At 41.6% G+C, this 25,741-nt stretch overlaps 1 protein-coding gene across 2 annotated transcripts in view; it reads right to left on the bottom strand.

The window, feature by feature from the left end:
• Positions 1–399: 399 nt before the first annotated feature.
• The window catches only part of SUPT3H (SPT3 homolog, SAGA and STAGA complex component), a 307,173-nt gene continuing 281,831 nt past the window's right edge, over positions 400–25,741 (bottom strand). For both annotated transcript variants that reach the window (XR_010429531.1, XR_010429532.1), the window contains exons 15-17: positions 20,054–24,529; positions 19,425–19,540; positions 400–923 (exon numbers count right to left, since the gene is read on the bottom strand). The gene's annotated coding sequence lies outside the window, so the exon portion shown is untranslated. The remainder of the gene's footprint in view (positions 924–19,424; positions 19,541–20,053; positions 24,530–25,741) is intronic.

Below are 25,741 nucleotides of genomic sequence, written 5' to 3'. Positions count from 1 at the left end.
AGAACTGATGGCAGAGATATTAATTTTTGCAGTGTTTAATGTAAGTTGCAAGAGTTTTTCAGCATCAAAAAAAGCCAATTTTTTTTTTTGCCCCAGCTTGAGATATTTTTTCTAAAGTTGGAGTCAACAAGAGAAAAAAGATTAATAAAATGGATGTATAAGCCCGACAGAGCAGGCAGTCTTTGGGATTTAGAGGATGCTTAAGAATAGAAGATGAAAATAGAAGCCAATCAAGTGCAGATAAATTGGATTTTGCAGAATAAACCACTCAAAGTTTTCTTGTTACAAGTTTTACCCAAAAATATCACAATACTTCCCCATTAAATTTTTTTTTTTCAGCTGAAAAGGTCTATCTCTGGCATCAATTACACAGGAAGCCAGACAAAATTACAGTGGTGCTTTTTTGGTCTTAAAATATCTATTTATTAAAGCTTTGATTTCCAGCCTGCACATCCCTCCTGCATGGTAACTTCTGTTTGATAAGATTGTAAGTATTAATTAAGTCATGCTAATGAGGACAGAAAGAAAGGGTTTTCCCAGCTCTCCCACTATATTTCAAGTATTGCCAGTGTCAGTTCTCTCTTGTATCTCCCTCCAGCTTTGCTGTCTCCTGTGTTTCTTCATAGGGGAAGGAGAGTTTAAAGCAGCAAGTCATAAATCACCAGACATCCTCGTTGTAACAGGATGATCCCTTGTTAGAAGAGGATTTCCCCTCGTCTTGTGAGTGGGAGTAATTGTTCTGTGGCTCCTGGTTTCTCTTTGAAGCACATGGGAGAGGAGCATCCTCTTTTGAAGCCCAGCTGTGTGACAGGACCAGCAGCAGAGGAGGGAGATGCTCAGTGGTGATGCTGGTCTGTGCCAGGGAAGTTGTGTGGGAGAGTTCCGACTGTCTAGCCTCTTGCTCCTCTCCTTGGATGTGACCACTGAAAAAAAAAAAAAAAGCAAAAATACAGCCTGCAGTCTTCTGGAAAGGAGATTAAATATGACAAAAAAAATGGGAATGCAAGGCAAACATCTAGCCTTAAAACATGTGCCTCAGTTTCCCAAAAATTTCTAGGATAACAGTGTGATCTAATGAGCCATTAATCGTAGAATCATAGAACCACAGAATCACAGAATCATAGAACCACAGAATCATAGAATCACAGAATGGTTTGGGGTTGGAAGGGACTTTCAAGATCTCATTCCAACCCCCTGCCATGGGCAGGGACACTTTCCACTAGACCAGGTTGCTCCAACACAGCCTTGGACATTTCCAGGGACGGGGCAGCCACAGTTTCTCTGTGCCAGTGCCTCACCACTCTCATAGTAAAGAATTTCTTTCTAATATCTGGGCTAAACCTACTCTCCTTTGACTTAAAGCCATCACCCTTTTTCCTAGCAAACTAAAAAAACCACAAGGTCTGGGTTAATCCTATCCTCTTCTCTTTGGTACCAGCATAATCACTACATTTTTCTTCATTTCTGCCGTGTGTTGCTGCCTTGATTCTGTCTGTTCAGTTTGGGTTTGAGGCTCATTGGACCAGCTCCCACATCCCTTTAGAAAAGTGTGATGTAACTGCCCTGTCAGGGCCCCATGGTACTGTCACACTACCGACACACATATACAAATTCCCTTTTTTTTTAAGTCATTCTCGTAGTCTGAGGTTCAATTCCTTAATAAAAGAAGCATGGATGGCAGCAATGGCAGGGCAGAAAGCCCCATCCTTGTGGCAGGAAGCAGCACATGGCTCTTCCTTTCAAAAACAAACAAGCAAAACTGCGGAGAAAGTTTCCCTCCCTCGGCAGCGTCCCTGGGCAGCAGTGGAACATTTGAGCCAGGTCTGTGGGGATTGCTGTCTCCAGCCCTGAGGGGTGGAAGTGCTCTGAGGACTTTCTGCTCTGTTTTTCCCTGTCCTGGCCAACTTCCTATGTATAGGATAAAAATAAGCCCCGAGTCCTCCTCCTTCCGTCCACTTCATTAGAGACATCCCTCGGTGCAATAACAAAACAGGCCCAGAGGAAGCGACACAGACCGAAACACAAGAACGATAATTTTCCTAACACAAATAAGCAGGCAGAGGAACTCATCTGAGGAAACAAGTGAGCAAAGGCAAAGCCACAGATGAGCAAGCAATGGAGCCAAGAGCTATGCTTAGGCAACACAAGCCTGCCTCCAGCACGTCTCCCGAGACATCCCCGCCTGGGAAAGGCTGAGTGTGGACATCCCTGCAAGGGGCTGACCTCCCCTGAGCCCACATCCCATGAGCAGCCAGACCTGGAGTGATCCTCACCCCACTTAAGGGAAACTTAATGGGAAGAGTCTCCTTTTCCTCACTGTGGACCTGGACTGACCCTTAGCCAGCCCTTACTGTGTCTTACCCTGTGCTTCAGAGGCACCAGGAAAGACCACAAAACAGAGAGGCACAGGTTAACAGGAGGGATAGCAGTTCTTCAACACCAGGAAAAAAAGTGACTGGGCTCAGTTCACTCTATTATTTGCCATTTAGAGGCACTGACACTGCCATTCTTCAAAATAACCTCATCCCAAGTGTTTATTTATATAGAAATTCATCCTGGATATTTGCCGTGAGTTGTAGATCTGTTTGAAAAGCTTCAATCATCAAATCAAGGAGAGGAAAACAAAAGCAGATCTCTCAGCTGGCCGGTCCCCACTGCAAAAAGGAAGCAAAGAAAACAAACCAGAGGCTGAATGTTTCTTGCTGTAAATGATCAGTGAATGTCTCTGAACACTAACTCAGTCCAAGGAAGCCAAGATCACTTTGTGAATGACTTGTTAGGTTAAAAAGAACCATATTCATAATAAATAGTCTTTGAAACCATTCTTTCATGCAAGCTCCATTTTCACAAAGTCGTTTTTATAGGTAAACAGCCAAGCCCTCACTACCCAGGAAGTTAATGGCAGAGATAAGGAGGAGACCCGAGGCTATGTCTCTTTTAGAAAATTAAACCCTGACTGTTCTCTAGCCCTGGAGGCCAACTGGCACAGAAATACCTGCGTCCATTCATTAAACTCTCCCACTTTCCAAAACAGAGGAGCTATATCCAAACTGCCAACTGGGAATGGCCCCTGCCGTGCTGGTTGCCCAACGGTGCCTGGAAACTGTTTGGACAGATGCTGGTGAGCCAAGGCCAAAAATATGCAAGGGACCAATCTGAGGACCAAAAGCAAATTAAAGCACCTAGGAACGCTCCTTTGAAACACGAAAAGTGTGGACATTGCCCAAGAGTTTGATCTCACACCCTTGAAGCAGCATCACTGGACCTGTATCATTTAGCCAGAAAGCTTTACTCCTTCATTCATGCCTTGACTCCACGTATCCACCTTGGGGAGGAGTCGAGAAACTTGTTGGAACTTGGCAGGTCTGAAGGCTTCAGGGCCTCTTTCACATCTGTATTTTTCTTTACCAGTGTCCCTAGGACTGGAAAGGGACACTTGGGACATGAGTGTTTGCAGGTAGGGGTTCAAACCTCACCTGTGCTAGAAAGCAAAATTTATAGTGCTTGAAAACCACAAAAATTTAGGCACTGCTTCTGGGAACCTAAGTCTGATGTCTCATCCTTGTTAGCCAGCATGTCAACAGGCAACAAGGCTCATACTTCACCTTAAGGGTTCTCTTGGGGAACGTCTCAGTGGCACAATCACCTATTAACAGGGGAAAGAATGGGAGGGGACTCAAAACACTTAACAGCTACACAGACATTTCCCAAAACGATCATTAACTTAAACCATTGAAAAGCCCCTCTAGGGCTGGCCAGGGCTTTGTGAGATCCCTCGTTTCCTCTGGCTTAATGAATTATGCAAGTCAAGAGGGGCTGGACAGAAAGGTGTGAATAAGAAGCTTACTAATTCCCCACAGTAATCACCTGCAAAAGTGTTTAGGAACAACATCTATCAGGCACTAAAAAAAGTAAGAAAAGGAACCTGCAGGAGTAAAATATCTACAGCTCCTCGGTAAGAGACAAGGGGAGACCTGAGCCAGGGAAGTGTCACCTTGACATGAATTTGCTCCGGGCACTGAGCACACAGCAGTCATCAAATTGCTCACTCGTGGTCCCAGGGTCAGCTCTGCTCATATGGCAGGCACCTGCACTTTGCTGGAAACTTTGCTGTGAGGGAGTCCCAGCTTCAAAGCCAGCCTTGTGATTTTCGGTTCCTGTGTGTGAGGAGGGTATTAATAAATGCTGTATTAATAGATCATCTGCTTACACGTTTCCTGTCTTAAATAAAGAAGATATTGGATCAACCCCCTTTTCCGTGTACCTTCTTGGATGTTTGCAGTGTGAGGAAAAGTCAAGATGGCAACAGCAGGAATGGACTTCGAAATCCAAATAAATAGAAACTCAGACCTTAATGAGAGGAGAGTTGGAAGACCAATTCATAGCTGAATTACAGAGCACGGATGGATAATTGCTCTTGAAACTGTCTGAATCCAAGCTCAAAATCAAATATTCATCCTTGCAGTTTATGGAAGTTGGGAATCAGAGCCAAGATCTGTTACTCTGCTGGCTTGGGTTAACACTCCTCCTAAGCCTTTTCAGTAGGGCAGGAAACCTTCATCCCTTCCCATTTTGATAAATGGGGCTCTTTCCTCATCATCCTCCACATGATATTTCCAGAGGAGAGGACATAAGCAGTATTTCAAGAACTGAATCCAGTCATGTCTCTACGGATGATGTTCTCATCTTTCCACAATCTACTGAAGAGCTAGTGATCATTTTTTCCAATATCCTCTTTTTTAAGAAGTTTTGCATGAATAGGTTGAATAAGGATGGCATTGGCACTTTATTTCATCACCCAGCTTTTATCTGCAGTGTTTAACTCCTTCTCTTGATGCTGCCTTTGCTTTAACAATTCACAGAACATTGCTGTGAATCATTTTTCATAAATACTGGAGTTGGTTGGAAAATTTAAAATAATTTTTAATAGGAAACCACCCCAATTCCTAGTAAACAAAACACTTCAGGAAAACATTGTTTTCAGTTCATTTCCTGACTCAACATATGCCAAAAATCAGAAATTATTGAAGTGCCATATTGTGGCATAAAAGAAAAATTAAGGGTGTTGTTTTGAGAAAATTAGACTCAGTAAAGATAAAAAAAATATATATTTGCTAAAAATAAAAGTTTTATAATTAGTGGCATCAAATGTTTCATTTCATGCAAATCAACCTTTAAAATTGCTGCTCAGAGAAGCTGTGGCTGCCCCATCCCTGGAAGTGTTCAAGGCCTGGTTGAATGGAGCTCTGAGCAACCTGGTCTAGTGGAAGGTGTCTCTGCCCATGGCAGGAAGTTTGGAACTAGATGATCTTTAAGGACCCTTCCAAGTCAAACCATACCATGATTCTATGACAATATGAATTTTAGCGTCTCAAGGTTCAGGGTTTTTTTAAATCTTGGGTGCTTTTATCTGTGTTAGGGGACTGTACTGCAGAATGTCAAATATTGTAACAGAACAGCAAAATTCTTTTCTGCCCAGCTGTAACGTAGACCTACTTCAGAGCCATGCTACCAACTTTGCTTTTAACTACACCTCATTGGAAAGCACAGAGAAGGCTTCAAGGGAGAGAAAAAGTGGTCTCAGAGAAAATAAATCTGTTTAGCTGGCATTTGGCAGTGCAATCAGTGCTGTCTCACATTGAGGGAAACTGCAAGTGTCATAGCACGCTGACTTTGGGGGGTTATTGCTATGCCTTGCCAGGAGGTTCAGCATCTTTTGAAGTCAGCCAGATTTCTCTAATGCAGTGAAATTCATCACCAATCACAGATATGTGTGTCCTGCCGGAATCTTTGATCTTCAACTTCTCTATCCATTTTGCTCTCTCTGTTCATTGGTCACAATGAGTTATGGCAGCTGTATCCTACATATTGTCCAAAGCTCTTTAGACGTCCAGCACATCATGGAAAGTTCCCAGGAAAGCTCCCTAGTTGAAAAGTAACAACTCTGCAACATAACTCTCAGCGCCATGTGCAGTCATTCATCAACAACACTTCTTCTGTGGAAACCCATGGACAGATCAGTTACAGAGCAGAGCTGTAATGTGACCTGCCAGATAGATGGAGATCCCCACGGAGAATTCACTGACTGCACAAAAGAGAATAGAAACTCCTCTAGTGTTTCTGCAAAGAGGAAGAGCACAGCGCTTGGATTAGTCTGGGCTGAGCATAAGAGAGTCCCTCTCCACTCCACACCACTCTGTTGCATAACCAGAGCTCCTAGAAATAAATGAGAAACAAAATTAAATAAAAGTATTTTTAAAAAGGAGCTATTATCCTTTGGGAATATTAAAAGAAATAATTTACGCATGACTGCTCCGTGCCTTAGCTTTGGCTGTTTAATCACTCTTAGTGCTGTGCTAACAAGAGGCTGCTTTTAACAGGAAAGCCCAGCCAGGATACAGCCTGAAATAACACCCAAGACCAACCTTTTGTTTTATTTCTGCATTCTCTGCCCAGAGATTTTTTTCACCTGAAAAATTATGCCATTGTATTGAAGTACTGCCTAATTTTATTGTAAGTCTTCATTTTAGATGAATTTTTTACTTTTTTTTTTTAATATACTGCTTTTACTTTTTAATTTCACAATGTCACATATTGAATTTTAACAGGTTTAGCCTGTGGTGTGGCTGTGATCATAGAATCATAGAATGGTTTGAGTTGGAAAGGAGCTGAAATATCATCTTGTTCCACCCCCACTGCCATAGGCAGGGACACCTTCCACTATCCCAGGTTGCTCAAAGCCCCGTCCAACCTGGCCTTGAACACTTCCAGGGATGGGGCAGCCACAGCTTCTCTGGATAACCTGCACCAGGGCCTCACCACCCTCACAGGGAACAATTTCTTCCTAATATTTAAACCACCCTCCTTCAGCTCAAGGCTATGCCCAAGTCTACTTGGTGAGGAGATGCTTGCACCGATTTCAGAGACATGAGTGTGAGGGGCATGTTGAGAAATGTAGGACTTCTTTCTAACTTACTTTTGTCCTTCTCATAACTTTCCAGCCAGAAGGTTGAACATGCAGAAGGAAAACTTAGTTCATGTATCTTGTAGAGCATTTTGAAGGGAACATTGTGATATTAAGATTGGTTAATGCAATGTACTTTGATTAAAAAAGGCTTAAAAAAGAAACTGAGATCTCATCTTTCCCACTTAATAACTGAGTAAAAAGACACAGAATTAAGAGTCAGCTTATGTAATAGAGGGGGGTCACATGAAGTTCCACGCAGATGAGTGTTGTTCAACATATTCATAAAAGCTGGGAAACAGTGACTCATGAAATAACAGAGTTTGGAGATTATAGGCTCTCATTAGGATCTCATGACACTGAGTGATACTCATTGATGATGAGATCTCATGGCACTGAAAGAAATCCAGTGTTGATAGATACATCAATATGGGATAAAAATAACTCTAATTATATATATGTCACAATACCTTTAATTAGCTATCACTGGGGTTTGTGGATAGTTCTCTGAAAACATTAACCCAGTGCTCAATAAGCACCAAAAAGGCTGATAAAGCACAATGGATTATTAGAAAAAGAACAGAGAAAAACCAGAAAACCTCATTATCTCATAGTAGAAATCTGTGTTTATTCCTGTCTGTCTTGACTAAGGCATGCCTTGTAGGCAGACTTCCTTGGAAGAGTACAATGAATTGGGAATTGTGCATAGAAAGAAGTGAATGCACTGTCTCCCTGGTCAGTTCTGCCTCTCTTCTGCTCTGGATTTACAGGAGAACGGGGCTCCCTGGACACTGTTCCGGACCAAAACTGGGCAAAGGCACCAGAAACACCGGGAATTATTAGGATGTTGACTCTGATGCCCTCCTCTCCCACACCTCTTGTTACCAGTAACCTTTGCAGGACACATTCCTATGCCATGAAACTTATGTTGTGTTAGAATTTCTCTTGTCTTGGGACCACAGTATGCACCAATCACTCCACAGGACACAGCAGAAAAAGTGACAAAATTTTGTGGTACTGGATGTTATTATCCAGCGGACTGCCTGACCACTAAGGACCACTCTCTCCCAAAGCTGACTAGTTTTTTGAGAAAGCAGAATATTTTATAAAATGAAGAGCAGGTAAATAATAGAACAGGATTTCAGAGCCCGAGGGTAGAGCTTTGTAAAGCGGAAATGTGAGATTTAAAAAGAAAACCATGAATGGGGAAAGTTGCCGAAAAATTTTGCCAGGTGATAGAACTAGTGGAAAGTATATAAAGACTTTCATATAAACAGAAATGTTCACAAAAATGTTCACTGTTTTTCCTATTGCCTTCACAGAAATCTTTTCCCCCCATAGATAAAAATATCAAGATTTATCAAATTAGCACATTTCTTCCATTCTGCTCCTTGTCATGATTCACCTTTACATTGAATACAGTAGACACTGAGGACTTGTTAATGTAAAAATATCTTCAATAAAGAATTTTGCTGACACTGGGTATAGAGAAATTTTCTCTTCATCCAGTTAATCACGCAGCTCTTGGGCCCAGGCAAGGAAGACTGTACACACGTGTAAAACTTGAGTTTCTGCTTCCAACAAGTTTTGTGCTGGATTTGCTGTATTTCCAGAGATTTATGTTAAATGCATCAGGACTGTGTTAAAATCTAGGAGCAAAAGATGCTGCAAAAAAGGTACATTCCTAAAAATCTTTAACATATGGTGTGAGACAGAGAGAGAGTAGGAGAGGGGGAATATATCAGAGCTCTCTATGCAACAAGGATTGAGCAAAAATGAAAGGGATGGTCTCTCAGGGATGCTTTAATCCATTCAGGGATGAATGCCAGGATCAGAATTAACACTTGTGAGATCGTCTTTGGCGATCCTGAGCTCAGATTCATCTGCTAGTTTAACACCATCATTCTCAGTGAAATAAATTCCTTTTGCTGTTCTTCACAAACGAGTTTGTCTGTTCTGAAATACTGTGTCATTAGCAAATTTGAACTCCTCACTAATAACTTCCTTTTCAAGATCATTTGTGAATCTGTTGCCATCACATGTATCCATGGTACTTACTGGTTACCCTCTTCCCCAGTGAAAACTCACACAATTTCTTCGTAGCCATTATCCATTCCTCCTAACATTATCTGTTCAAGGATCTTTGACTGATTATTTTCCTGAAAGCTTTGGGCTGAGAAGGGCCCCAGGTTCTCACTGAGGTGGTTCATTCTCTGCTGTTGCTTGCCCAGAGCAGAACTGAGCAGTCTTGCCTTATATTTCCTCTGGGGGTCTATGCTGAAAGTGGAAAAACTTGGCACTTAGCTTAAGCAAAGCCAAGCTTTAATTCCTGATGTAGACCAAGGCATAAAAGACAATCACACAGGGCAACTCTTCAAAGGTGCTTGATGACATGTAGCTCTTTCCATCCCAAACACATTGAAGTTAAGGTCATGGTGATGTTCATAATCACTCCCTGTCCAGGAGCAAAACACCTGCAGTTCCTGTAGGTAGTGTCTTAATGAAGCCTTTACCTGGGGCAAGAGACAACCCCCATTTGCAAACATAGTCTGTATTTTTTGTTCCTAAACCTGTGCTTCCACATTCAGCTCATTTGGAGCATTTTCCCTAAACTGACCTAGTTTATCAAGTGAGTTATTGGTCATACTCCTATTTACTCTTAGTTAGCCCTCCACTGATCCTCTAACACATTTTCTTAGTAATGATGCAAAATTTATTTCTTGAGCTCACTGACAGAAATGCTGAATGTACCAAAACTAGGAGCCCTCCCTCAGAGCCTCCATAGAGTGAGGATTCTCCATTAGTGACCCCTTTCTAGCACTGTCCATCTCCCAGTCCCAAAGTCACTCTCTCTAGGCTCTACTGATATTACACTGTGCTAATCTTAAATCAGGACTTCAGTCCTGTACCCTCAGGAACACACCCATTCTAGCTCTGCTTTGGCATTGATTTATTTCTGCCTACTCCCAATTCTCCTCTCTGTCTCTATTGCCTTAAAGTCTTGCAGTTCTTACCCAAAATCAATATTCTCCTGCCCTTCCCCCACAGTGATGACATATACACAGATGAAGCTGGATCTTATTTGCAGTCACATCCCTTTATAATGTGCAAGATTTGACATTGATGCCTGCAGGAAGGCCAGTTCATACTACTGGAAAAGCAAAAAAAGGCTGTAGTGTAAATGCACATCAGGTCCTAGAGCTCTTTTGCTTCAGGTTTTATTAAAGTCAAGTGAGTCGGAGATGTGGGAACTGCTAACTTTTTTCGCTGGGGAGCATTGTTAGTGACCTGCACAAGAAGCCAGAAAACTGTTATTGCTTGAAATGTAAAATTAAAGAAAAAAATATTGCCCTCTTTCTCATTTCCCTGAACTGGACCACATGCTTCCCTGGAGGAAAATCATTGTTGAAAAAATGTCGACTGCAAAATTTTCTGTTAATCTGAACATTCCTCTCTTGCTCTGAGCTGCGGGATGCAGGCAGAATCCTGTTCCATCTGTTCTGGAGTGATCTGTGCAAGCTGCAGGCAGGGCCCTGCTGGAGATGATGGATGGCCTAGCACGTGTCCCTTACTGCTGTAGGATTGCACTGGAAGGAGAGGTTGCACCAGGGAGTAAAAACAGTGCCCAGGATCACATGGTCAGCCTGGTGCTGCCAGAGGGGTCACACTGACTCCCAGTGTCCACCTGTGGTGGCAGCAGTTCCACTGGTGAGATGTGACCACAAAGCTCATAGCCACTTGGGAACTCTGGGAGCTCTCCTTGATTTGAGCAGATTGTGGCCTGATGAGCTTTCTTATGCCAGATTGAAGCACAATGGGGAAAAAAACATTCTAACTCCACATATAAAATAATGGGGTTGGAGTTGGCCATTACCATTATGAAATGAGATCACAAAATTAACCCCACTGGACAGGTCAGATGGCTGCTGAATTCTTAGTAACAGTCAAAAAAGTAAATTGAATGTTAGAAATTATTAGGAGTAGAAAAACATTATTACCTGACTCTGTTGTAACAGTAACACAAATACACGGAAACACCTGTATCTTGAATACTACGTGCAGTTCTCAAAGAGATTATAACAGATGAGAGTATCACAACAAGAAGGATCTCAGAGTATGAGGAATCTTCAAACTTCAGCAACTGAGGGCAGATTTATACAGTTGTATAAAACGAATGAAGTGGGGAAAGTGAGTGGGATCAATTATTCCCTGTCTATCCCAATGCAAAAATGATGAAATATCAAAGTTAGCAGTTGGTAAAACCAAAAGAAATATTTTTTTTTTTTAGAGGACACACAGCTAAGCTGCAGGACCTGCCAATAGAATGCTGAAAATTCACATCAAGGAGAGACTGGACAATTTGATGGGAAAGTAATCTCATTTCCTTTACTAAAAAAAAAAAAAAAAAAAAAAAAAAAAAGACAGTAGCTTCTTAAGCCATAAATTGTCAGAATTTGAAAGAGCAACCTGGGGAAGTGTCAGTATGTGCATCTGCTGTGCTTGCTCTCTGCCAGACCATGCTCCTCTAGTTACTCCTTCAAAAGAGGAACATTTGTACTTCAACACCTCCACAGCCCAGTGCGTCTCCCTGACACGGGAGATGAGGTTTAGTGCCCTCAAGTCCAGGTTTCCACATTCAAGGTAACTGCTTTGCCCCTTAAAACTTCTGTCCCAAAGGGGGGCACCGATCTCATCTTTAACAGTTCTGGCCTTCTCCAGCAGAGCACAGAAATCCCACTGCTCAAAGCTGGCGTGGTGCCATGTGCCAGAACAGGCACTTCTGAGCATATGTTTGACTGGAGTTTTGAAGGAACTCCAAGACAAACTCAGAGATGCCTTCAACGTTAGATGCCAAAGAACCAATCCACTTGGAGGGATATTCCACCCCAAGAGGCCAAGCTGTTGAGCTTGGTGACAAGGAGACTGAAAGAGATGACATGATTGTAGCACATTAATATCTCTGAGGGAAGAAATACCAGATATTACAGGGCTTTGTAGCTGAAAATAGAAAAGCACAACAAGACCTGAAAGCCAGGGAAATTCCAATTAGAAAAAAGGTACACATTTCTAACAGGGATTGTGGTTAACCACTGGAACAACCTACCAAAGGGAAGTGGTGGATTCTCCATCTCTTAACCTCTCCAAACCAAAAGAGGATGTCTTCCTGAAACATGATATACCATGCTCAATGCAGGAGATCTGGGTGTGATTCAAGGGCTTCAGATACTCCAAAACTCAGGTTAAATTACTTAATTGTCCTTTCAAACCTTTATCTTCACCAGTTTTAACTTCTGCAGAAGTCTTTTGCACACAGAGGAACTACAGAATGAGTTGAGGGCACTGAGGTATGGACAGGACTAGGTTTAAGACCCCTTCTCCTCTAGGTAACTCCCCCTAAAAATATTTCAAAGTGGAGCTCTTGAAGACCAACCTATCAAAAAGTAAATGCAATAAAACACTAGAACATTACACTGGCAAATCAATTTATAGAAGTTATATAGAAACACAGTTAATATTCCTCTAATGCCCACAGCTCTAGAGCCATTTGTCCCCAACACTTTTACAGAGGCCTGGAGAACTGCAATTTCATGTGCTGTGTTAACTTCCAGTGCAAATGGGAAAAAATAGAGATGCTTTATACACGGCCAGGAAACCACTTCCCACCTCTTGCTTTCATCCCACTAACCAACACAAGTGCCTTCCCTCAAGAGTGCAGTGCCACAACTTGCTCCTTCTCTGTCTCCTTATATATTTCACTGCACTTGGGTTTTTCCACTGCAGATGTCACCACAAAACATGTAGCCATCACCTTTCAAACCACACCAGAGCAGCACCACCTAAGAGTAGCTCTTGTGCTCGCCTTAAAGAAGGCTTCATGCTGTTTAGGCTAAAGGAGTTAGTGGAGTTATATCTATAGTTAAGATCTGTGATGAATTATGCAGTCCTGGTATCTGCAGATGAATCACACCAATGGAACACAAGGATGTGGTGTCAGAGTCAAGCCTGGAAATGGAAAATGCATACTCCAGCATTTTAAAGGTTTAGTGCAGCCAAGATTTCAGAATTTCAAGTATTTTTTTTTATATATATATCTTTGTTTAAGCCTGGATTTGGGGAGGGAATTGGTTATGGTATTTAGATTATTATTTTTGCTGTAACAGGATTATTCTTTTCAGTAACTGTTAAGTCACCACAAGCTTGTTGCCTTTTCTGTGCAGGAATCAGCTAAGCATCACAGACAGGGAAATATTATTATAACCATTTTACAGCCCATTTTGGCCAAGAATGGGACCGAGAATGCTGACTCTCAGTCACCTGTTTTCACAAGAAAGCTAATATATGAGGTAGAAAGCTAATAAATGAAGGCACTGTGTGCATTAACCTTCATATAATAGTACTTATCCTGTGCTTGTGTTATATGCAGGAGGTCAGATGAGATGAACAGAGCAGTCCCTTCTGGCCACAAAGCCAATGAACCTATTTTTAAACATGAGGCAACATTCAATAACCTGCATCAGCTTTGATTAACTGTTCTGCAAGACTGAAAGCAACACAAGCAGAACTAACGTGCACAGTGGGCAAAAAAGACTTCAAAAGTACAGCTCATGGTGGCAAGTTTTTACTGCAGAAATACTGGATGGGAACCTTGGCTGTACAGGTCCTGCTGACCCTGTTGGAGTAGTTCATCATGTCCCCTGACCATTTTGGCTTGGGCTCTTACAGAAAGGCAGAGACAACTGGGCACTGTAGCTTCCTTCAAGGCTCCAGCTAACCCCAGCCTCTACCTCTTAAATACATAAATACACACATATATATAAGCAAATACTATATATGAGCTGCTGTGAGGCAACTAACTTTTTTAAACTTGCAAACAAACTTAGTATAAGGTCTCTAAAACAGCTCTGCTTTTTCTGGTATTGATTTTGCTTATTTTGAAGTTAAGCGTGTCCATAAATATGCTCTATGGTCCCTTGAGGTAAGTCTCATAAGGTATTTAAAAAGGAAAAAAAAGGACGAGGAGGAATTTTTTGGCAGCAATTACCATCTCAGATAACCTGCCTGGGGTTGGGAAAGTGTGCCAGCAATATGCTCAGAAATAGCTTTCATTTGGGCTGTTTATTTTCATATGCTTTGTCTGACACTTTACTGCTGTGGCGGGGTACTTAACTGTCAGCTTCCATTAAACGCTTTGTCAGTTGTTTCCACTCCAGGCAGAAACCAAAATTATTATCTCCCATTATTCGTTAAAGTCAACCCACTGGCAGGAAGCAAGCAGGATGACAAAGGAAATCATCCTTGTGCCAAATGGTGAGATTTCCTCAGGCTCCTTTGCTCCAGTGCTTCTCTGGTTCCTTGTCCCTTCTTTTCTTGTCTGCCCCAGTCATCTGATTTGTTTCTGTCAAATAAGTGAGGGACTTAAGGGCAGCTGTTCCCCTTTAAAGCAAAGCTGGGAGGACCAAACTCCTCTGCAGCATGATTGGGATTGGGATATTCTGGAAGAGAATAATGTGTTTGCTTCAAATTAATTTGGACTGTCATGGCATAATCATATGGACGAGTAACCCTTTCTATGGCAAGATAGAGTATGAAATATGAATGGGATGCTAATAAAATAGCTTTGGGAGTATCTATTACATGATTTCTTGTTTTGCTGTTTTAGGGTGTGTGGATGATTTAATTTTTAAAATTATTTAAACCAAGTTTTCCAAGTTTTGATATATAAAGAGAAGAGGGTTAAGCAATTTCAGAAAAGGCAAAACGTCATTTCAGGTCAAGCAAAACATTTTAAGATGACCCAGACAGATCCTCCTCCTTCCAAATTTGGTCCCATCCAACCCAATGCAGCCTTCCCCACAACACTTCAGTTCACCCTTTGAACCAGAGAATCCATTACATTCATTTCTCTAATTATGGTCTGGTTTCTTTTAATAAGCAGATGTGGAACAGTATAATCGTAGCCCCAGGCTACTGAAATGGTGGACTCCAGCCTAGATCTGGACCTCACATAAATATGCCCCATGCCTTGCCAAGGTCCCAGACATGACATCTCCCACATTCATGAAGGAGATCCCAAGTTTTTTACCACTCTTTTTGGTGGTGTGCACCACCAAGCTGGCCCAGCACAGGTAAAGCCAGTGAACAGCTCCTTGCTGACTATCCCCTGGTAAGAATTAGCAGATTTCAATAAAATTACTCACTGGAGCTTTATTAAAAAAGTGCATTTTGCTCAAGATTGCAAAGAGCTCACTTCCAGTTCAACGAAAGCCCCCTCAAACAAACCCAAACGTTCCTCGACAGAGGATCTCTATTGCAGTTCTTCTTCCCAAAGAAAAACATTCAGTCTTAACATATTTGTTCCCACTCATGCTACTGGGGTTTTCAATGAAAGTCTTGAAGCTGTGCAAGCAGCTCATAAAAGGGAGCCCCTTTCTGATTCAAGTGTGCCCTCCTGTTCAGATTTTGGGAAACAGGATGATTAATTGATTTCCATCATCAGACTCCCCATAAGTCACAAGCCAAGCTGCTATTTAAAGTTTCCATTGACAAAGATTTCATTATAAGAAGCCATAATTTTTATCCAGCGCTGTGCAAACTTTTTTAGTCTTCAACCTGAATTAGGCCCATATGTTACAGAAAAACACAGTGAGGGCAAGCTATGGGGGTGAAGTGGTGAGGGGAAGGGAAAGGAGCAACTGCTCTATCTCAGAGGCTGAAAAAACTTCCACCCACATCACAGCATAAAGGGGCTCTGAATTGTTCGTCTTAACCCTTATCTAAACAAAATAAATCAAAAATACAATTTTCCGACTGACGCTGAAGGATTTGCTTTCTTAGCCAAAAAGCAATTTTAAACTCCCTTGCTGAGTAATCTTTGCCCAGATACTGAACTCCACTGAGAGTTCCTGGAGTCCAAGGTGGTATTGCTAAATTCTCCTCCCTGTGTCCTGCTGCTGGGATAGGAACATCCTCAAACAGCACCTGCCACGGGATGCAGATGAAACCACAGCTAGGTGTTGTAAGTAAACCTGATGACTGGGAGACCCTTCCCCCAGAGGGCTTGACAAGGCAGTTCAAAAGGCAGCAAAAATGGGAGAGAGGCAATACTGCAATCCTTATTTCACAGAGTCAAACAGGCAAGGTGTATGCTGGCAAATAGAAGTTTACTGTTAATAAAACTGTGAGCTCCAGAATCTGCCAAGACCATCTGCATTGTTTAAGATGATAACATGGTCTGTGGTCATGAGCAAGGGCTGCTAGTGATAACAATTTTGTTGTGGTCACCCTTTTGAACTGGCTTTAGCAGGGAAAGGATGGACGTAAGAGTGCAAAGCACATTCAACCTGACCAGTTTTATTTAGCTGCATAGACAGAGTCTTCAGCAGAGTAGAGGCTTCATCTGCCTTGTAGCTCCATATCAGAGACCCCCCCGGATGATAAATGTATCACAAAAAGACCTCTCCCCTTCTGTCACGTGTGCTTGAGTTCCTCATAAATGTCAGATCTCTTGTTGCCTAATGGGATGGGAATCCTTTAGGTGACTGGGGAGCAGCAAGATCACTGTGAGGATGAACCAGAAGTACCAAGGTGGTAGTTTAAGAAGTTTGCACTAAGCTGTGTGACTGTGTGATATGGCTAAGCCAAAAATTCCTGCATATGGAAGTAGGAGCTGATAAGTCTCAGTCTCTCATTCTCTATGATCTGCAATATGCCTTTGAAAAAAACAGGGATAAACAGTATCAACCTGCCTAAAATGTTCTCTGAGAGAAGTAAACAGAACCTGACATACAAGTGCTATCTAGTAATGCTTGGGAGAGCCAGCCAAATATCACATTTATAACATGGATTTTTCCAGCATGACAGAACTATGGCAACAGCACAAGTCATGTTAAGATCTGGAAGGGGCAAATTTCCTCAGACAAAGAAAAAGATTTAGCAGTCATTGAACACAAACAGAAATTTTTCTTCTCTGCCTTTTAAATGATAAATTTAATCAGAGTTCCAGGGCTTTCCTTATTTTCTTTCTTTCCTTATAGCTGAGCCCAGGCTGGCTGAAAACCCTGTTCCTTTGGATAAAGTCAGGCAAATTGAACAACAGAAGAGCAGAGAGTTTGGGATACCCTCAGAATTTCAGAGAGCATGAAAGGTAGAGAAATTACATCCTTCACACACAGGTTTTGATAAGAAACTTTTGGATTATGTCTTTCAGGCTTCAGAAAGAGAAGTAAATCCACACAGTCTAAGCCAGAAGAAACTACCCAACATAGACCCTCAAAGACCCTCTACTCCTCTTGCTGTGACTGCAATGCCTTGTGCTCAGGTAGACCATTCTTTTCAGGATGATTCACAGCATGATTAAAAAGAATAATCACCCACTTGCATCCACAGTTGTTGCTAATGATTAATCACCCCTACAGTTAAAAATTTGGCCATTGTTTCTTGTTAGGATACGAGTTTGGGTGCAGCTTTTGCTACCAACCCTTGTTATGTCTCTGTGTAGCTGACCAGGAGATCTTCGCTATTGCTGTTTATCCCCATGAAGATAATTCATCTGGCATAAGCAAACCACCTCACAACCTTGCTTTTCACAAACTTAGTAGACAAAGATCTTTTAAGTCTTCCACTATAGCATGTTTTCTCTGACCCTTAAATTATTTTTGTACCACTTTGTGCACCTTAAAATCAAATGTGTGCCTGAAATGGGATCTCCTGACTCATAGCAAGGCACAAGCTGCTGTGCAGATCTATAATCTTGGGAGTATTCAGACCAAGGAGCCAGTTCATACCTCATCTCATGGTTCAGATGTGGATCTGTACTCTTTTGATCATGTTGACATAGGAATTGTGCATTTCTCCAACTTTCCTTCAGGTTTCTCTTGAGTTGTAGTTCATGGGTAGTTTCCTCTAAAGGCACATCTGAGCCCAAAGTTCAGCAGCCTGACCTCAGCAGACTCCGTGGTGATGTCCAAGTCTTGGGAATTGCAGTCAGTCAGTAGCAAGAGGTGAATTCAGCCAACCCTTTCAATGCTGGGGGTTGACCTTACAGGACAAATCTCCACGGAGCTGTTTTTGTGTCTCCGGTGCTGGCACACAGACATGTAATGAAGTATATGCCCTTCCCTATGGGACACTCCTCCATGAGTTCATTCCTGGCTTAGTTGGAGAAGCTGGATTTTACATTATTAGGTATTGAGTTGCAACATGAAATTACCAAAATGTAAAACATGGGAAAACATACTGTAAATCACTTATTGGCAGGTCTCTCACCTCTTTACAAGTGCACAACTGGATACATATGAGTCTTTTGGAATTTCCAAATTAGAGCCCAGAAGACCTTCCCGAAGAAAGGTATTTTCTGCTGGCACCAAAACAATTTTATCTGAGCTAAACAACAGAGTTAATGTTTTAGCATTCACACGGCCGTTTGCAGGCTACAAATCCAAACTTAATTTCACCTCCTTCTTGCACTGTAGCTCTATTATTATTGCTTTTTTTAATGAATGTTATTATTCTTGTAACCCTCCTGCTTTGGCTTTTCAAAAGCAATATACAGAGACCCAAGGGACTGACAGTGAGAATGCAGAACCTTTCACATTCAGGTGAAAACACTGATATCTTTAATGGCCTTATCAGGAAGGGAATTTACGTAAACAGAGTAAACGTGTTCTTACTACTGTGACCTCCAGCTCTTTTGTCCCCACTGCCTGTGACCCTCAATTTGTGGTGACAAAGGATGCTCTGATATGAGCAAGGGGTGATTTTGTGGTTAAGGAACTAAACTGAGAATCAGACTTCTGGGATTTATTCCAGGCTCTGCCACAGTCTGCCTGTATGCAAGTCACTTAATCCTTCTCTGCCTCAGTTTCCCACCTGAGGGAATATATAAAAATATTTTCTTTTGTCATTCTTGTCTCCAAGGCCAGAAAGATCCCCTACACTGGAAGTGTCCAAGGCCAGGATGGATGGGGCTTGGAGCAATCTAGTCTAGTGCAAGGTGTCCCTGCCCATGGCAGGGAGGTGAAACAAGATGAACTTTCAGGTCCATTTCAACCCAAACTATTCTGTGATTGTATGAAAGATTTGTCAGCTGAGCCACAGAACAGCTGAGCATAGACTCTATTACATAGTTATGTTTGAGTGTCCGAGGGATTGGGTCATGCCTTTGGTTAGCTCAGGCTTTCAGATGGGCAGAGAAGAGGCATATTTCTTGTTTCAGTATTTGTCCAAGACGTGTTTCTGTGCTTTTCTGTGAAGACTGGGTCACAAATGGAAGGGTAGTTCCTGAGAAAAATGAGGATCAAATGACTGATCCCAAAATGCACCTTGACCTGTGGTCCCACCATTACAGCTGGTGATTAAAGAGTTCGGGGAAGCTCCACCAAGAGCCAGAAGTTCACAGGCACACAATAAGCAGGCTTTCACCCTAAACCAAAATAACTCCATCTGCAGGAATTTCACTCACCAATTCAGACAGTAGGTCATGGCAGGACACACTGCAATGTTCACCTGAGGTAAGGAGTGAAAGTGTCACCAGGAAAGCCTCCCAAAAGCCAGAGTACAGTTTACCCTTTCATGCAGCTCAGAACAGAGAAGACACAAGAGATTTGTCAAATGCAAGTTCTGCCATGTGTGGAGATAGGATTTGAACACCACCCTCCACCCCCCCCCGCACACCACACTACAAGGGTCTGTGTTGGTAAGGGCACTTCACAGCCCATGGGAAGGAGGTGGAACTAGAGCCTCCCACATCTTCATTTATCTGCATACCAGTTTAATTTTTCTCTGTTTCATTTACTCTTAGAATTTGGAGAGTTGGTGGCATGCAACCTGGGCATGAATTTTTCTTATAGTCCCATTTTCTGCTCTCCATGTGCCAAAGATCCATCCCCTTTTTCTTTAGGGAGGAACTGGCTTACACAGCACTCAGAGAAGGAGGTGGGGCTGCAGAATAACAATGAACACAATCTGACAGATATCCATTATCACAAACTGTACCTTCCAATTCTGACCATCCCCAATAACTACTGACTTCAAACCACTAGATTTATTTAAAGAAAAGGGTTATTTAATATAAAAGGAGTTACCAAATACCTGCATAGATCTGGTTGCTTTCTTGCTGCTGCTACAACCAGTTATTTTCTCCCTGAGAGAGACACGTCTGCTGGCCTTGCAGAGAGCACATCACATCCTCTGGATTAGCAGGTCTTTCCATGGATAACTTGATGTGAGGCTGGTGTCCCACGGGAGCTCCCAGATAACAGCACTCACTATGGAGAACACTGCACTTTAGTGCTCAACTTGGATGATGCTTCAAGAGATAAAATACAAAGTTATCCATAAACCATCAAATGTTTCAGACCTTTCAGAACACTATTTGCTGATTCCCTCGGAAATTTATTAGCTCTACCAATATTTTCTTTTTTAGCTTTGTAAAGCAAGCTCCAAGTCAGCTAGTACTGACTATGCAGAGCCCTGAAACCACATGTTTATTTTCCTAAGTTATAAAAAGTTTATAAGGGTAGCTGGTATCCTTATGGGCCACTGTACAGTGATTTGCTACTGCATTCCACACTGGTACAGAAGAGCTTTGTGTTCTATACCAGAGGGAAATCCTTGTGATACAGCTGTCCAGCAGCCAACGAGAGTACAGACACCTTCAAAAATATAACCCTGATAAAATAAAAAAAAATTAATATCTGAAAAGGCAGAAAACATCCCTGCTGAGTAAAATCATTTTGAACAACTGATGACCCTGGGCAGCGCAAGATCTGTATTGTGATACCCCAGAGAACATCAACAAAGTCCTCTCACCTCAGACATAGTTCTTTTTTTCAACTAGATCACCATTTCTACCTGAAAATGCTGTATGGTCACAATAATTTTTGAAAGTCCAATGCAATAGCTGCCTTGTCTTTTTGCAGTTAACATTTAGCCCCAGGCTCTCAGCTTTCACAACTTCATATGTCGCTTCATTGACATGAAGAGGCTTTGGTCAATTTACACTGGAGAATGGAGAGACTGTTATCCATTTATCTCTTAAAACAGTGAGTACACAGCTGCACAACATGAAGAATTAGGTCAGTATGTTGCTATGTCTGTCCTGGAAGAAGAAATTCAGAGCAAATAAGGTAGATTTCAGGAGAGAGCCTGGAATGTGTGAAAAGTTAGCAAAACTGACATAGACTCAATAGCAAAAATAAGTAATTTTGCAAATCCCTAAACCACAATGGTTGGATTAGGGCCCTTGTCATACAATTCTTGGGCATGTGAACAATCCCTTTTTCACTTGACTTCATTTCATTAGTTTCTCTCAGCTACATAAATACTCGTACTCTCAATGGGACTACTCACATCAATAAAGTTCCTCAAGCGAGCAGGGATTGCAACCCAATTTTAGTGGAACAAACCCAACCTCTGACTTTGATTGCATCCCTCACTTTTCCAAAAAAACTTCATTTCCAGCAAGAGCAAGCCCACAATCCCTGTGGAGCTTGCTTTCACCACTTCCAAGCACAATCCCAGTTACTTGTCTTGTCAAATACAAAGGCAAACAAGGCTCTTCTGAACTCCCCAACTTCACCTTCCTTCGTAAAAACACTGCTGGGCCTTGAACAGGCCAATTTGGATGTTTTTGAGAACTCCTGGGCTTTGCTCTGCTCTAATTGATAGATCCCTGGTGGGGTTATCCTGCTCACGTTGAATCCCAACATGCCTCTGCCAGCCAGCAACCTCTGAAAGTCAAAATACTGCTCAGTGTAATATCATGAGTAATGACAGTAGTATCAAAGCAGCAATTACTCAGCTGTAAATTGTTTTCTGATTAAGCCTGTAGTCTTTTTTTTTAGTCTTTGACATTGTTGCACGGGGTTGACTGCGATTAATTCACTTATAGTCAATAGAAATGTCACGGAAAATTGCCCCTTTACCTATCAGTTCCTATCATAATTCACAGTTTAAGGTTTGCTGCAAGGGAGACAGGATGGGCAGTGCTGGAGTGAGAAGTGCGTTGAACTGCTGGAGAAAGCAGCAAAACAGACCCCAGCTGGCAGCCACCACTATGGGGATCCCTAAGTATAAAGAGCAGATATTGAGTTAGATTTTTTCTGTATATTTTTCAAGCAGGTTTTTAGTTAGTTCCATTCTGCCAAAAGCATAGGAGGAATTTCTCTTTTTCCTCCAACTCTCCCTGATCATCCAAAAATACACATGAAGAGCTGAACAGAGGAAGAAGCAGAATTGAAATCAATAAATCGACTTGCTGGCCTCGTATGTCAGTATTTATCATCTTATCCAAGAATATACAATAAAATCAGCACATCTAAACCCAGCCATTTCCTCTCACGATTGTGAAAACTCTGCTGACATGCATTGCTTCCACAAATACCCACCAGATGTGGCACATTTCAGGTAAAGGCTTCAGTGGGAGGCATGAGCTCTTCCTTTAGTGTGCTCTCTTCCCCTCAAGGTGGAAGAAAAGAAGTGGGAAGACAATGAAGAAGATGAAGCAAAATCAACTCCTTCCCTTCCCTTTCTATTATTTTCAAAGACTACAAAGTATCTCCAAAGAGCTTTACAAAGACTGTCATAGAAAATAAACACAGAAAGGTATTTCTGTCCCAGAGTTACCAGCCACAAAACAGTAAATAAATCCTTACTCCTACAAAGAGAAACAAATGGAGAGACCTGATCTCTTAAGTGCAGTTATGTTGCACCAAATACAGGTTGCTTCAAGTAATATCAAGGTCTGCAAAGGGCAAGAAAATTAGACTTGGTAAAGTAGAATAGACTTGGATGGATTGGGTTTGGGTTTTTTTTTTAAATTGTTTATTAAGTACAGTGACAGGAACATATAAAACTTTTTTATGGAACAAAAGGACAAGGAGTAGTGGGAACCCCGACCCACTGATTCCCTCAACAGGACTTGAATCCAGCACTGAAGCAATGGCAAGGACATATTTTATCCAGAGCTAGGAGACAGAAACCATCTGCGGGGCAAGAAAATTCTGGTAACATCCAAACCAACTTGCTCTCCAAGATCCTGTGTGTGTACAGGCTTGTTGAACACGAGCACATGAATGTTAAGATTGTGTTTTCTGGGGAAAGGCAGAAACCTTTTACATTGTAATATAAATGTAATGAAATGTAATATAATACATAAAAATGTGAAACTAGTCTGATGTGACTTTCTTGCACAGAACAGCATCTTACCATTCATACATTCAGATACATATGCAGTATATATATATTCACATGCATAAACATGCTGTATTATTTAACTTAAAGCATAAACATGTGCTTAAGAGAGACAAGTCTGACAGCCCAGAGACCTAATCTTTCCATTAGCAGTCTTCCATCTCTATTACCTTGTCTCACTGGATTTCCTTCTGTGTCCCAGGGAGAATGGCTTTTGTAGCAGAACAAGCAGAAGAACACTCAGATTTACATAAACACTGTGCTTGATGTTCCAAGATGCAGCCACACCATCAACCAAGGGATGGTGTTCTCATACAGGAGGAATCTCAGCTGTAATCATCAGCCTTTTCACAACAGATTCCTGCAAGTCTTTTACTTCCTTCACTTGCAATTTGCCCAGCTCAGAGATTTACATGAAAGGGTTGAAATAAATATTGACCTTCATGTGGAAGTGTGTTGCATGATTTGGAATATCAAAGGGTATCTCTGGAGTACAACAATTTTGGTCATGGCAAAAGGATGAAATCCTTTTTTCCAGCCAAAAAGCCATCTATGAGAAGGTCATGTAAGTTGTTTATCAATATGATTTCTTGTTCTTCATCCCATTTACCTCAAGTGTCTTCAGGACAATTAATATAAGCAGTGCTTTTAGCATTTTAGGAAGTGCTATGCTAACTAATACAGGGGTCCCATTAGTGGATTCTGCTCCACTGAGTTTCAGTGTTAAGACTGAAAACTGAATTGGACTGTCAGGACTAAAATTAGATCATCAGCCTTGACTATCAGGAGTTAGTAGATTGCTTAAAAGGAGCAGAATGGGGTGCCAGCAGCTGTAGATTAGTAATCCAGTAATTCAGGAATAAAGTGAGAACTGGAAGTGAGATGTGGGTTATCTGAAATGACAAATACTGCAAATAATAAATAGAATCATAGAATATCCTAAATTGGGAGGGACCCAAAAGGAACACTGAAGTCCAACTCCTGGCCCTGCATAGGACAACACCAAGAATCACACCATGTGCCTGACAGCATTATCCAAGCACTTCTTGAACTCTGGATGGATGAAGAAAAGACAACATGAGGTACATACAGGCCTGAGAATGACTGAAGAAGTCAGGATTTTCCTTTTGTTTTTAATGGTTATGATGAAGAACATTCTTGGACCCCACAACAGCAGAAGCAGCCCAGAAAAAAACCCACATCCATTGTGAGTGACATCAAAATCTCACCTGGGCTTCACACCTTGCACCTTGCAGCTTGGCAAAAGTTGGAGACTTTAGCAAGTTTGGGATTCTGTGAGTTTCCCTGCAGACTTTCAGTGCATGTTCATCCTTGACACAAAGGTCAGTCTGTTTGCCAGATGTCAAGTCCTTCCTGCAAAGTACGGGGGGCAAAAGAGCAGTTCACATAAAGGTTGTCAGATTTTTTTATGCATTTTTTTTTCCCCTGATTTTGGCTGACATTTTCTGAAATGAATTCAGCCTGAGGCAGACACTCAGCATGAAGAATTTAAATCCAAATGGTTACAGCTTGGCAAAGCTCTGAGCAACTGAAAACAGAGTCTTGTAATGGGAAGTGTCAGACAACCCCAATAACAGGGAACCAGCTTGTCTGGAGCGAGCATTGTAACACACTGGTGATGGATGACATCAGACTGGAAATTTCACAGTTAAGTAGCTGCAGTGCCACTAATCCTCCCTGGTGAAGAAGGTTGGTGTTAGAGTCCATCTGGTCTGTATGTACAATGTAAGATTATGCCCATCATGACAAAGTTAATTAAGAATGGAATTCCCCTTTCTTGTTAAAGCAAGGAATAAAATTTGGGCACCAGTGATTGACTCAACATCACATACTTTGGTTCATTGACAAGTATGGCACCTTCCACATGCATATAAGTTGCTGACTTTGGGATTTTTTTCTTATTAAGTGAATATTTGTTATGATTTACTTCTAAATTAATTGGGTTCAGCTTCCATCTGGACATTCCTATGAATGAACTTCAGAGGCCTAAACAGGCAAGGACAGGACATTTCAGAGTTGAGTGGAAGAGCATCAAGAGGAACAGAACATTAAATATGTGCACCTGGATATTCATACTGGAGGCTGCTGCAGCAATATTTCAGTGAAGTAGGCAGGAATAGCACCATGTGACTGGCTTGACCAGCACATCTCAAATTTTGTTATTCATGAATAAGCTAGAGGGCAAAAAAGTTCATAATGCTATTTTGTCCAAGCCAGTATGGCATAGGAAACTGCACTTACCTCAGAGCTATTCCCTCAGCAGGAAAAAAAAGGCTACATTTGAATAAATTATTTGTGGTGAATTATTCCATTAGCTGTAGTCATCATAATTCCACCCTGATTTTTATGTAGCATACATAAGAAAATTCTCCTTTCCATATTGTATCTTCACTTAATTTGCTGTGGCTGGAGATGGCAATTACACACTGCTTTTAAAGAATCTGATTACCTGACAAATGCAGATCTCAGCTAATGTTTGCTACAGAGATGCTGCTAACAAAAGCAAAGCTCACAGTGAACTTGAATGACCAAAGTCAACTTGAATAATGGAAAATATGTTTAAAT

This window comes from Pseudopipra pipra, chromosome 3, assembly GCF_036250125.1.
Source record: "Pseudopipra pipra isolate bDixPip1 chromosome 3, bDixPip1.hap1, whole genome shotgun sequence".
NCBI lineage: Eukaryota > Metazoa > Chordata > Aves > Passeriformes > Pipridae > Pseudopipra > Pseudopipra pipra.
Note: the sequence above shows the minus strand (reverse complement) of the source record. Positions and strands in the feature narration are given on the sequence as shown.